The 13,035-nt window shown below is 44.4% G+C and overlaps 1 protein-coding gene and 1 non-coding gene across 2 annotated transcripts in view; both read left to right on the plus strand.

Annotated features, from left to right (window-relative positions):
* The window catches only part of LOC135054703 (zinc finger protein 271-like), an 86,046-nt gene that overhangs the window by 45,641 nt on the left and 27,370 nt on the right, over positions 1 to 13,035 (plus strand). The window lies entirely within an intron of this gene.
* Positions 11,628 to 11,811, plus strand: LOC134899765 (U2 spliceosomal RNA). The gene has a single exon (XR_010173374.1). It is a non-coding gene; the product is annotated as a U2 spliceosomal RNA (small nuclear RNA).

The following is a 13,035-nucleotide window of genomic DNA, read 5'->3' on the forward strand; positions in this document are numbered from 1 at the left end:
AATTTTGTTTTTTATTCATAATAAAAAAATAGCTTTATATGCAGTACTTATAGTTTTTCTCTATCATCCATCTGGGGGACGCTGCGCACTTACACTTGGGTTAGAGTGTGCGAGTTTGGAGTTTGGCACAAGCTATGAAAAGAACTAACTCCTCCCCCTCTAACCCCTCCCATCAACCCACTGTTCACAGGAAGTGCTCCTCAGTTTTAGTTTTGTGCCTTGGAGTGAAGGCACACTTTTCTTTTGCTCCTATCTTTTAGTTAGTTTGCTATGTGTAATTGTTTTCTTGTTTGATGTTTAGACCCTAACGTTGGTGACAAACACAATCAGAGTGCGAATAGTTAGGTTAGAAGAGCTTCTGTGAGCTCTGTTTCTCACTCTGCACTGGGGGAGTCACTTCCACCGCTGAGGTCCATGGATCTCTCCCTTCCGGCTCACAGAATTCCAGGAGGCACTGGGTCAGGTAGGAACAGCCTCAGCCTACTGAGGTAGTGCTGGGCTGTGACCCTACTCAGTCCCTCAGAGTGAGAGTCCCCCATGCTGTGTGTCTGCTGGCTGTATGTCTCCTGTGCCCTGGCTGGGTCACTGTAAGGGCTGTATGAAGGACTGTATGTGGCTGAGGGGTGGCTGCGCTGACTCTTGGGGCCAGCGTTGGCCAGGGGACACTGAGGACAGTATCATAAAGTGCCTCAGGTCCTGGGAAGGAGCCATTTTGTGCAGCTTCTTGCTGCATACTAAGTCCCTCTCTCTGTATTTCTTCAGCCATGAGGCTGTGGCTCAGCACACTAGTGCAAGAGTCCAAAATGTATAGAGAACTAAGTTCTAGCCCAACTCTGGACAGAAGCATTGTTATTATCTTTATTGTAGGGAGTTGCTGGGTGTTTTGGCGCCCTTAAACCAGTCTAAACTGCCTCACCCGATTAGGCCCTGCCCCCAGCAGCACTGCAGGAAGCTCCTGATCACATGTCAGCAGCTCAGCATGAGAGGGAGGGGGAGCACTGTCAATCTTTGCACTGAGATAGTAGGACTATTGCTGTGATCAGTAACAAGCCCACGGGGTGGTAACTTTACAAGTGATCTGCCTATAGTATAATGGCCCTCATTCCGAGTTGTTCGCTCGTTAGCTGCTTTTAGCAGCATTGCACACGCTAAGCCGCCGCCTACTGGGAGTGTATCTTAGCATAGCAGAATTGCTAACGAAAGCTTCGCTAATTTTCTCATAACGATTAGCAGTTTCTGAGTAGCTCCAGACTTACTCAGCCATTGCGACCAGCTCAGTCCTTTTCGTTCCTGGTTTGACGTCACAAACACACCCAGCGTTCGCCCAGCCACTCCCCCGTTTCTCCAGACACTCCTGCGTTTTCAACTAGCACGCCGGCGTTTTTCCGCACACTCCCATAAAACGTCCAGTTTCCGCCCAGAAACACCCACTTCCTGTCAATCACACTACGATCAGCACAGCAATGAAAAAGCTTAGTTATGACGTGAGTAAAATACTTAACTTTTGTGTAAAATAACTAAGCGCATGTGCTCTGCGTACCTTGCGCATGCGCAGTAAGCGACTAACCGCAGTATAGCGAAAATCGGCAACGAGCGAACAACTCGGAATGAACCCCAATATACACAATAGCAAGTATTCCGGGACTATTGCAGGTTTCTGTACTTAGCCCAGCAACTGTGCCAAATCTACACATGATATTTGCTTGTTAGAAAATCCTACCTGTGTTGTCATGCACAAACAATGCCCTCTCCTCACAAATTATGAAATTATGGGCACTACAGTAAATATAGTGGCTATTACTGTGTTAAGCATTTAGTCCACCAAATTGGTGGTATAGCTTTATTCAATAGCTGGTATAGTGGGACTTTTACTGCCTCTATTACGTAGCCCACCAACTGCAACCAATATGCAAGTGATATTTGCTTATTATCTCAGACTTTTTTTTTTTTTTTTAAATCATGTATATTTTATTGATTTTGAAAATATACAAACAAATAAACACATTTAAACAAAAGAATTATGCATTTCTTGACAAATGTCTATGTCAATAGGTATGATGTCAAGTAGTCAAAATTGGTTCATACATTACATAACCCCCCAAAAAAACAATTGTCATTAACATAAAGGAGACACAAATACAGCAATGGAATACCAGTACAGTTGTATACCCAGGGGGGTAGATCAGCATATGCTGTAAGCCAGGGGCGCACTAAAAAATAGAAAAAAAGAGGGGAATGTACATATATAGATGTATCAAAAAAAAATTACGGTAGGATCGGGGGATCAAGGGAATATCTAGAAGTCGTCCAGAGTCCCCACACCGCATCATATTTACCCAAGCGCTTGCGTTTAGCATACATGAAATACTCATGAGAGAGCGTAGTGTTAACCAGGGCCACCCACGCAGCAAAAGCAGGAGGGTCTTGTCCCATCCAGGTGCGTGCAATACAGACTCGTGACAAGGCAAGCAAATTATTAATATACAACTTCAGATGACCGCCAAGAGAGTCCCTCGGATCCTGCCCAAATATACAAATTCGGGGAGTCATAATAAGAAACCGAACACCCGTATCACGGATCCACTCCGTCACTTCTCCCCAAAAGGCAGACACCCGTGGACAAAGCCAGAGCAGATGCCAAAAATCACCATCCAAGGCTTTACATTTAGGACAGGCAGAGGATATAGATCCTTCGATTCAGAACAATCTGCTCGGAGTCCAATAAATTCTATGCAGGATATAGAGCTGGATCTGTTGGAACCTAGCGTAGGCCGTAGAAGCCCTTGGGGCTCCCAGCATACACTCCCAATCCTCGTCAACAAGAACACCCACATCAATCACCCACTTATCTCGCAATGACCCTAAACCATTCCATCCAGAGGAGGAGAGGAGAGCGGAGTACAGAACCGAAACAGTTCCACACTCAGGCATATTACGGACCAGTGCATGAACGGAAGATACAGAGAGTTGCGGCGTATCATTGCCCCACTGTGCATATACGGCATGATGAAGCTGTAGATAGCGGTAAAAGTAATGCCAAGGTATATCATAAGTGGCTGATAGCTATTCAAAAGTGTGGAGAACCCCATCTGGATACAACTGTCCTACAGCCGACACAACTAAGGAAATCCATCCTGAGCTACTGTCAAGCAATCGGACCTCAGAGAACAACACATTATTCCACAATGGCGAGCAGGGATCAATAGTACTATCCCCTAACAGTTACTCCACTGCAAGCCAAATTCCCGGAGCTTGCTGTAATAAAGGGGGAAGAGGCAATTGAAGAATGTGCCTACAGGAATTGCAGTGGAGAAAATGCCAGATCCGCCTTTTCCAAAAGGGCTACAGGGAGGTCACCATGGTCTCCAGGGGTCACCCACTCCCCTAACTGTGCCACCTGAGCGGCTACATAATACAGATGGAAATCCGGTAGGGACAATCCCCCCTCATACCTAGACCTATACAGTGTTCTAACAGCAATGCGGGCTTGCCTAAAGCCCCAAATAAAAGAAACAATAGAACAGGAGATCAATTGGAATTGCAAAATAGGGATATAGGATGGAGTATTCTGTAGTATATATAAAAATTTCGGCCGAGCAATCATTTTTACAATGTTCACCCACCCTGTAACAGATAAAGGAATACTATTTCAAGGGGAAGTCATAAGTGGGGGGTTGTGGGGTAGATTTAAGAAATGGAAACACTACCGATGTATCCTAGTTGATGTGGACCCCCGAATAAAAGCCAAGTTCCTCAACCAGGTCTAGGAGCCCAGGCAAATAGTGGGGCATGTCGGATAGAAAGAGAATCATATAGTAACATAGTATCTAAGGTTGAGAAAAGACAATTGTCCATCAAGTTCAACCCATTTGTGGTCTCCTATGCACGATTATTTTGTATAAAATTTTGACTGAAGTTGATGACTGCCGTTACGTTTTACCCCTCTTTTTTATAATAACCATAGTGCGTGACTATGCCCGTAACCCTGGATAGCCTTATCCATTAGGAATTTATCTAACCCATTCTTAAAGCTGTTGACTGAGTCGGCCATTACAACTCCCTCAGGCAGGGAATTCCAAACACGTATCGTCCTTACCGTAAAAAAGCCTTTACGCCGTAACCTGAGCGAGTGTCCACGAGTTCTCTGTGTTGATCTAACCAAAAACAGGTCCTGCGCAAGATCTGTATATTGTCCCCTTATATATTTGTAAATGTTGATCATGTCCCCTCTTAATCTCCTCTTTTCCAGTGTAAACATGCCTAGTCTTGCAAGCCTTTCCTCATATTCCAGCGTCTCCATACCCTTAATTAGTTTGGTCGCCCGCCTTTGAACCTTTTCTAGCTCCAGGATATCCTTTTTGTAGTAAGGTGCCCAGAATTGTACACAGTATTCAAGTTGTGGCCTCACAAGTGATTTATATAACGGGAGTATAATACTCTCGTCTCTAGCATCAATTCCCCGTTTTATGCATGCTAATATCTTATTAGCCTTCTTTGCTGCAGTCCTACTTTGGGTACTACTGCTTAGTTCGCTATCTATGAGGACACCTAAGTCCTTTTCCAATACAGAATCCCCTAATTTTACCCCATTTAGTAGGTAGGTGTTATTTTTGTTCTTGTTACCACAGTGCATTACCTTACACTTGTCTGTATTGAAGCGCATTCTCCATTTTGCTGCCCAAGCTTCTAATTTAACTAAGTCGTTCTGAAGCGACTCAGCATCCCCCTCTGCATTTATAACTTTACACAATTTGGTATCATCTGCAAAAATTGACACATGCTCTCTAGACCTTCTGTTAGGTCGTTAATGAAAATATTGAACAATAGCGGTCCTAATACTGAGCCTTGCGGCACACCACTTAGTACTTCAGTCCAAGTTGAAAAAGATCCATTAACCACAACGCGCTGCTCCCTATTATCTAACCAGTTTTTGACCCAAGTGCATATTGTGCTTCCTAGCCCTGATTCTTGAAGCTTGTAGATAAGTCTCATGTGTGGTACAGTGTCGAATGCTTTGGCAAAATCTAAATAGATTACATCCACCTCTTTACCCTGATCTAGGTTTGCGCTTACTGTTTCATAAAAGCCAAGTAAGTTGGTTTGACAGGATCTGTCCTTCATAAACCCATGTTGATTCCTTTTAATGACCTTATTGACTTCAAGGAACTTCTGAATACTATCTCTTAGAATACCTTCCAATACTTTCCCCACTATAGATGTAAGACTAACTGGTCTATAATTACCTGGTTCAGCTTTACTTCCCTTTTTGAATATAGGCACTACTTCCGCTATACGCCAGTGTTTGGGAACCATACCTGATATTACTGAATCATTAAAGATCAAAAATAGCGGTTTTGCAAGTTCAGAGTGAAGCTCCATTAGAACTAGTGATGAGCGGATTCGGTTTTACTCGGTTCTCAAAACGGCATCTTATTGGCTCACGGATGTCACGTGTTTTGGATAGCCAATAAGATGCCGTTTTGAGAACCGAGTAAAACCGAATCCGCTCATCACTAATTAGAACCCTTGGGTGAATACCATCGGGACCTGGTGACTTATTAATTTTTAAATGTTTTAATCGGTCACAGACTACTTCCTCGCTTAAATAAGTACCTATCAGTGGGATATTCTCATTATTGAGATTATGTGTTAGTCCCTGAATTGGGTCCTCTCTAGTAAATACTGTTGAAAAAAACTCATTTAGTGTGTCCGCTATGTCATTATAATTTTTGCTTAAGACTCCCAACTTGTCTTTTAAAGGGCCTAACTCTCCTTCTTTAATCTCTTGCTATTAATGTATTTAAAGATTTTTTTGGGATTCGCTTTGCTTTCCTTTGCTACTAGTTTTTCAGTTTCTACTTTAGCCGCTCTTATTTCCTTTTTGCAAATTTTGTTACATTCCTTATAGTGCTGAAATGACTCTGCTTCCCTGTCAGATTTGTATTTTTTAAATGCTCGCCTTTTCTTGCCCATAAGTTCCTTTATCTTTTTGTTAAGCCACATCGGTTTATGATTTTTATTCCTTTTTTTGCTGCTCGTAGGAATAAATTTGAGTGTATTTTTAGCTAGCAGGAATTTTAGTACCTCCCATTTAGCCGTAGTATTTTTTCCTAAAATCAAACCTTCCCATTCAATATCCCTGAAAAATACCCTCATCTTTTCAAAATTCGCTTTGCTAAAGTTTAGAGTCCTAGTTGAGCCAGTATAGGGCTGTTTATGAAAACTGATATTGAATGTGACCATATTGTGGTCGCTGTTTCCTATGGGTTCCCCTACTATAATACCTGATACCAAATCCCCATTGTTTGTTAATACCAGGTCTAAGATTGCATTGTACCTAGTTGGTTCCTCAATTAGTTGAACTAAGTAGTTATCATTAAGTGTGTTTAAAAACATATTGCCCCTAGCAGTATCACATGAATTGTTTTTCTAGTTTATCTCTGGATAGTTAAAATCTCCCATCACTACTATGTCTCCTACTCCTGCTGCTCTTTCAATTTGCTTTAGTAACAATTCCTCATCAGATACGTTGATACCAGGCGGCCTACAGCATACACCCAATACTAACTTTTTTATTCCTTTTTCCCCGCATGCAATTTCTACCCATAATGTCTCAACAGTGTCTACAGTCCCCTCCTGAATATCTTCCCGTATATCAGGTTTTAAAAACGGCTTTACGTAAAGACACATCCCTCCACCCTTTTTATTTAGTCTGTCGCTCCTAAACAGTGTATAGCCCTCTAGATTGACTGTCCAATCATGAGATTCGTCCCACCATGGCCCTCATTCCGAGTTGTTCGCTCGCTAGCTGCTTTTAGCAGCTTTGCACACGCTAAGCCGCCGCCTACTGGGAGTGAATTTTAGCTTTGCAGAATTGCGAACGAAAGATTCGCAGAATTGCGAAAAGAAATTTCTTTGCAGTTTCTGAGTAGCTCAAGACTTACTCTGCCACTGCGATCAGTTCAGTCAGTTTCGTTCCTGGTTTGACGTCACAAACACACCCAGCGTTCGCCCAGACACTCCCCCGTTTCTCCAGCCACTCCCGCGTTTTTCCCATAAACGGCATCGTTTTTTCGCACACACCCATAAAACAGCCAGTTTCCGCCCAGAAACACCCACTTCCTGTCAATCACACTCCGATCACCAGAACGAAGAAATTTCTTCGTTAAGCCGTGAGTAAAATACCAAACTTTTTTGCAAATTTACTTGGCGCAGACGCAATGCGAACATTGCGCATGCGCAGTTTGCGACTAATCGCTCCGTTGCGAAAAACACTAACGAGCGAACAACTCGGAATGAGGGCCCAAGTTTCAGTAATGCCTATATCATCAGCGTATAAGCCAATCTTTTCCTCACAGTCTATAACTCGAATTCCTTTAATAGCAGAGGGGTTCTATCGCCAGTGCGAAGGGGACATCCCTGGCGTGTCCCTCTCGCCAGCAAAAAGGAGTCGGTAGTGTAGCCATTAACATTTACTCTAGCAGCCGGGTAGGAATATAAAAGTTTAACCCATGCAATAAAATTAGGGCCCAAACCAAACCTCACCAATACTTCCCAAAGATAAGTCCATTCCATGGAGTTAAAAGCACCGGCAGCATCTAGGGATACAATAACTGCATCATCCATCTCACCAGCCAACTGCATATATGTGAATAGACTACGCAGATTAAGGGCAGTAGATCTGCCCGGCATAAAGCCAGTTTGGTCCCTATGCACTATTTCAAGAACTACAGAATTAAGGCGTAGGGCTAGTAATTTCGCCAGGATTTTAATATCAGTGAAGAGCAAGGAGATAGGGCAATACAAATCATGCAAACAGGGATCCTTACCCGGCTTCGGAAGTAACACCACCAATGCTTCTGCCATAGAAGGGGTAAGAGAGCCAGAGTCTAATAAAGAATTAAAAATGTCCAGTAGTTTGGGAGCAAAAAATTTTTAATGTGTTTTATAAAGTTCAATGGGAAGATCATCCACCGCAGGAGATTTGTTATTAGGAAAGAATTTTATTTCTACCTCTACCTCCTCCAATGTAAAAGAACTCTCCAAGAGCCGCTGGGTATCTGAGCAGAGCACTGGGAGTACAATCTCATCTAAATACATAGACAGCTGTAGACTGGAGTATCTCACTTTAGATTCGTATACTTCAACAAAGTAAGAATAAAAACTATCCGTAATAGAAGGGGTGTCCACACACATGGTACCATCAGCTCTCTTCAAGCCATGTACAGTGTTAGGGGAAAATTCCTCTCTAGACGAATAAGCTAAAAATTTCCCTGATCTGTTCCCTTGAACATAAAAATCAAGTGCCCGGAAAAGCAAGCTCCATTTAGATTTATCCAGGAGATAATCTGTCCATCGCTTATGTACGACCAACCACTCAACCCGGTCAGCCAGGAGGCCACAACGCAAATAAACCTGCTCCAAGCTCCGCTTCTCCAACTCCTCCCCAGACTTTCTATTAAAAACTATAATTTGGGCAACTCTAGAGATCAAGGAGCCCCCTTAGAAAGGGTTTGAAGGCATTCCAGATTAAAGGGGCATCATCACACACTGGATTGTTCACAAAAAATTCCTCCCACAGAACTAATAACTCAGAGGCAGCACCCATCTGAGACAGGCAGAAGGGATTAAATCTCCAAAAGGATGCCCCCCTAGGGATAGCTAAGTCTATAGACAGAAGTATAGGGGAGTGATCTGAGATCCCCCAGGCCAAATAATCTACAAAGGAGACAGATGGAAGGAGAGAGCGGGACAAGAGAGCCATATCTATCCAGAAAAAAACACCAAATGAGCTAGAAAAACAGGAGTAGCGTTTAACTAAGGGGAACCGTAGGCACCATACATCCAGGAGACCCAGATCAGAAACCAAGCGTGAGAAGGAAGTAACGCTTCCCCCCACCCAGTCAGAGAACCAGGCCTCCATCTATCCAAATCCTCGTGTACAACAGCGTTAAAATCACCAATACAGAGGACCGGTGTGGAAGGAAATTCCTGCATAAATGTACATGCTTTAACCAAGATACCAAAAGTTGTAAGGAGGGGGAATATATATCGCAAGAAGTAGAAATGGGGTAGTGTGGATAGTACCCGCTAAAAATACATAGCAACCCAGTGGATCAATCTGCACCCTCTGACAAAGAAAACCCATATTTTTATAAATCAAAATTGATATACCTGTGGAATTAGAATGGAAAGTAGAGTGAAAAGTCCAACCCACCCATGGCTTTTTAAGAGAGCGTACACGACTACCCACTAAGTGGGTTTCCAGTAAGCATACTAACCCCGGGGAATGAGACTTGAGCTGTTTCAGGACCAAGGAGCGCTTAACCTTATCATTAAGGCCCCTTACGTTCCACAAGATAATATGTACCATTATAACATAGGGAAAATAAGAAAAGCAGGACCCAGAGCTCAGTGTGCCTTAGCACATAGCCGAACACCCTCCTCATACACAAATCAGAAACCAGGTACCATTCAAGAAATGCAAGTTAAAAACCCCCACAAACAAACATAGGTAAGAAAAATAGCAAAACCCCAACCCCTTCCACCCCGTATACCCTCCCAAACAAGACTCCAAAACAGAGTCAAGAAAAAATTAAACTTCAACTACCCTTTAAACACGGGGCAACTAATCCCATAGCCTATAAGCACGGAGCCCCCAGCTAAGAACCAAACTTACCGGTGTAAATATAGTAATAAGTAACAGACAGACCCTCATATAGGAGAGACTAGAGTATAGCCCAACACAGCGTAGGTGAGCTTGGACACTGACTCCCTAGAACACAGAAGAAGAAAAACAGTAAAATAGTGATTCTGAAGAAGTACTCTCATACAACCTGAGACAAATATATTATAGGATGGGTATCAGTCCCGTCAAGGTGGCGCAGCCTGCGGCACCGGTTGCAGATCAATCCACGCCGAGGCAGATTGAGGAGTGTCAAAAAAGGGGGTACGATTACCAGCCACCATACAAAGATGAGCAGGAAACAGCATCAAGTATTGCAATTGACAATCCCGTTGCTTCACCTGCGTGAACTGTGAGCGGGATTTTTGAATATCAGCCGAGAAGTCTTGAAATGCAGAAACCCTTTGGCCGCAATGTTCCAAGGGCCCCTGAAGTCTGGAAAGGTGGAATACAGCATCTCTATCCTTATAGTGGAGGAATTTAGTGATGAAGGTCCGAGGAGGCGCGCCAGGAAGAAGAGGGCGAGTAGAAGAGGCCGAGTAGGCACCCAATAGCGTATTGCGGAGTGATGGAGTCTTTTTCAAACAGGGACAGTAACCAGGATTCCAAAAACTGTTCAGGCTGAGATCCCTCAGCTTTTTCAGGAAGACCCACGAAGCGAACGTTATTTCTCCTGAGTCGACCTTCAATATCGGTAAACTTAAGCTTACATGCCGACATCTGGGACTCCAGAGAGGAAAGACGGTTCGGTATGGGCGTATAGGAATCCTCCAGAGTTGAAATGCGGTTTTCCGTCTCTCCTACTCTGTCACGGAGCTTTTGCATATCCTGACGAATGAGAGAGATGTCAACATGAACTTCTGCCACCCTGTCAGCAAGTCGCTTTTCAGAGTCAGTGATGGCCTGCAGAAGCTGAGACATAGTAACTTCAGAAGATCCAGCCATAGCGGGAGAGTGGGGACAGGAGTCCGTATGAGAAGGAGACGATGGCATGGAAGAAGCCAGCATCCGGCCCTCCCGTGCAAACTTCGCCAAACACTCCGCAGCAGACCGGCTATGCCTGCGGACCATCAGGGACCCAGTGATAATAATATACTATTGGCAGGGTCAGAGATTGATGGTAATGAACAGGGCAGCAATTTATAACAGGCACAAATAGAGGAGAAGCAGGAGGAAGCCAAAGCCCACAGGTACACACTGGTAAAAAGATAGGGTGAGCAGCATCCACACCTAGCCTACTCAGCAGCCAAATAGCATCAGATAACAGGAGCAGTCCTCCTGGGTCACCAGCAGCAGGAAAGGAGCAGTGAGCAGCCTGTAGCCTCTGAGTGCCTTGCAGAGGCAGACAGCCCTATATCCAAACTGGCGGGCAGTACCTCCGGGACCCAGCAGCAACACACCCGTAAGCGGGAACCTGAGCCAGCCCCAGTGAGCAGGGAAATAGTGGAGCACACCTGCAGAGGACACAGGAGCAGTGACCACAAGGCAGGACGAGGAGGCCACCGGAGCAAACAGGGATCCACAAGATGGTGGCCGGCAGCTAAGGAACCCAGCCGCAGCACACACTTCAGCGGGACCCCGCACCAGCCTCAACCGACAGCGGGCAGGTAAATGAGGGAAGCTCCACATGGAGACATCAGTAGCGGCAGTGAGAGGCAGGCGGGGAGCGCAGGAGGGACACCAGAACGCGCTGTGCCACACACAAGATGGTGCCGGATACACACACAGGCTGCCCGCAGATTGGATAGAGGAATACACTGGCAGGGAATACTTCGGGGACCCCACACTGAGTTATGGGGTATCAGCAGGTCCTCATGCACAGGTCCAAGTTCAAGTTGGATATTTATACCGGGCAACAGGAGTAAAAGCAGTATCAGTGGGCCAGGGAGCTACCAAAGCAGTGTCTTAATCCATTCCTAGTTAGGCCACGCCCCCCGCCCCTATTATTTCAGCCTTTTAGCAAAGTTCAAGTGTAATATCTGTTTTTATCAGTTTAATATCTGATACGCTCCCTATTTAGGGACCATATATTACATTAATTTTTAGTAAGATAGAAGAGTAGCTTGCTCTGTCCACTTTATACATTGACCTGGTATTGCAGTGCGTCCAGTACCAGTACACAGATACCGGTATTGTCAGAGTCTGCCTTAGCTTGCACTATGGTGGTCATTCCGAGTTGTTTGCTCGTTGCCGTTTTTCGCAACGGAGCAATTAGGTAGAAAATGTGCATGCGCATGGTACGCAGCGCACATTCGCTTAGTTATTTAACACAAAACTTAGTAGATTTACACAAGCTCGAGCAACGTTTTTTCAACGCTCGAGTGATCATAGTATGATTGACAGGAAGTGGGTGTTTCTGGGCGGCAACATGGCGTTTTCAGGGAGTGCGCTAAAAAATGCAGGCGTGCCAGGCAAAAATGCAGGAGTGGCTGGAGAAACGGGGGAGTGGCTGGCCAAACGCAGGGCATGATTGTGACGTCAAACCAGGAACTAAACGGACCGAGCTGATCGCAATCTAGAAGTAGGTCTGGAGCTACTCAGAAACTGCAAGGAATTATTTAGTAGCAGTTCTGCTAACCTTTCGTTCGCTATTCTGCTAAGCTAAGATACACTCCCAGAGGGCGGCGGCCTAGCGTTTGCAATGCTGCTAAAAGCAGCTAGCGAGCGAACAACTCGGAATGAGGGTCTATGACAAGGGACTGGTACTCTGTTTACTACTTAGCCCACAAACCTTGGTAAATTGTTAATGGCTGAGTTAATGTAAAATACTCTGTGGTCAATACTTTCACCTAAAGCAGTGATTGTTGGTAGTCTGTTTTCCTTTCGTTATTTCTATGTCAAGACACAAGACAGACTATTTTATTTTTATTTATTTTTTGTGCACTATTTACCTATAAATTGCCAAAATGGCTGTACAGAGCTAAACGCTCCTTACGCAGCTTATACTGTGCAGTGAGCCAGGTCCTTGACAGACACTATAGCTCAGTTACTTCAAAGGACAATCATTTGTCCTAGTTGTTATGATCTCTAGTTATGGTCACTTCTAAGGCAGGTCTTCGTTTTATACTTCCTGGTGTCTATCTGAGATGGCTACCTTAAGCAGGATGATTGCGTCCTCAGGCTGTACCGCCAATTGGCAGAGTACTACACCTCCCTCTATTTCGTTCCTGGTTCTGATCCATATTTTGAGGCTTTATCTCAGGAAATTAGTAAAATAAATCCTGTCAGGGAGGATGCTTCAGGATAGGAATAAGAAATAAACTACTGAGTTAATTGGTTTCCACCTCTTCCCTCACGTTGGGACGATGTAGTGGTTTATGTTTCCAGGGTAATGCGTCTGTCTCTAGTAC

Source organism: Pseudophryne corroboree, chromosome 3 (assembly GCF_028390025.1).
Source record: "Pseudophryne corroboree isolate aPseCor3 chromosome 3, aPseCor3.hap2, whole genome shotgun sequence".
Classification (NCBI taxonomy): domain Eukaryota; kingdom Metazoa; phylum Chordata; class Amphibia; order Anura; family Myobatrachidae; genus Pseudophryne; species Pseudophryne corroboree.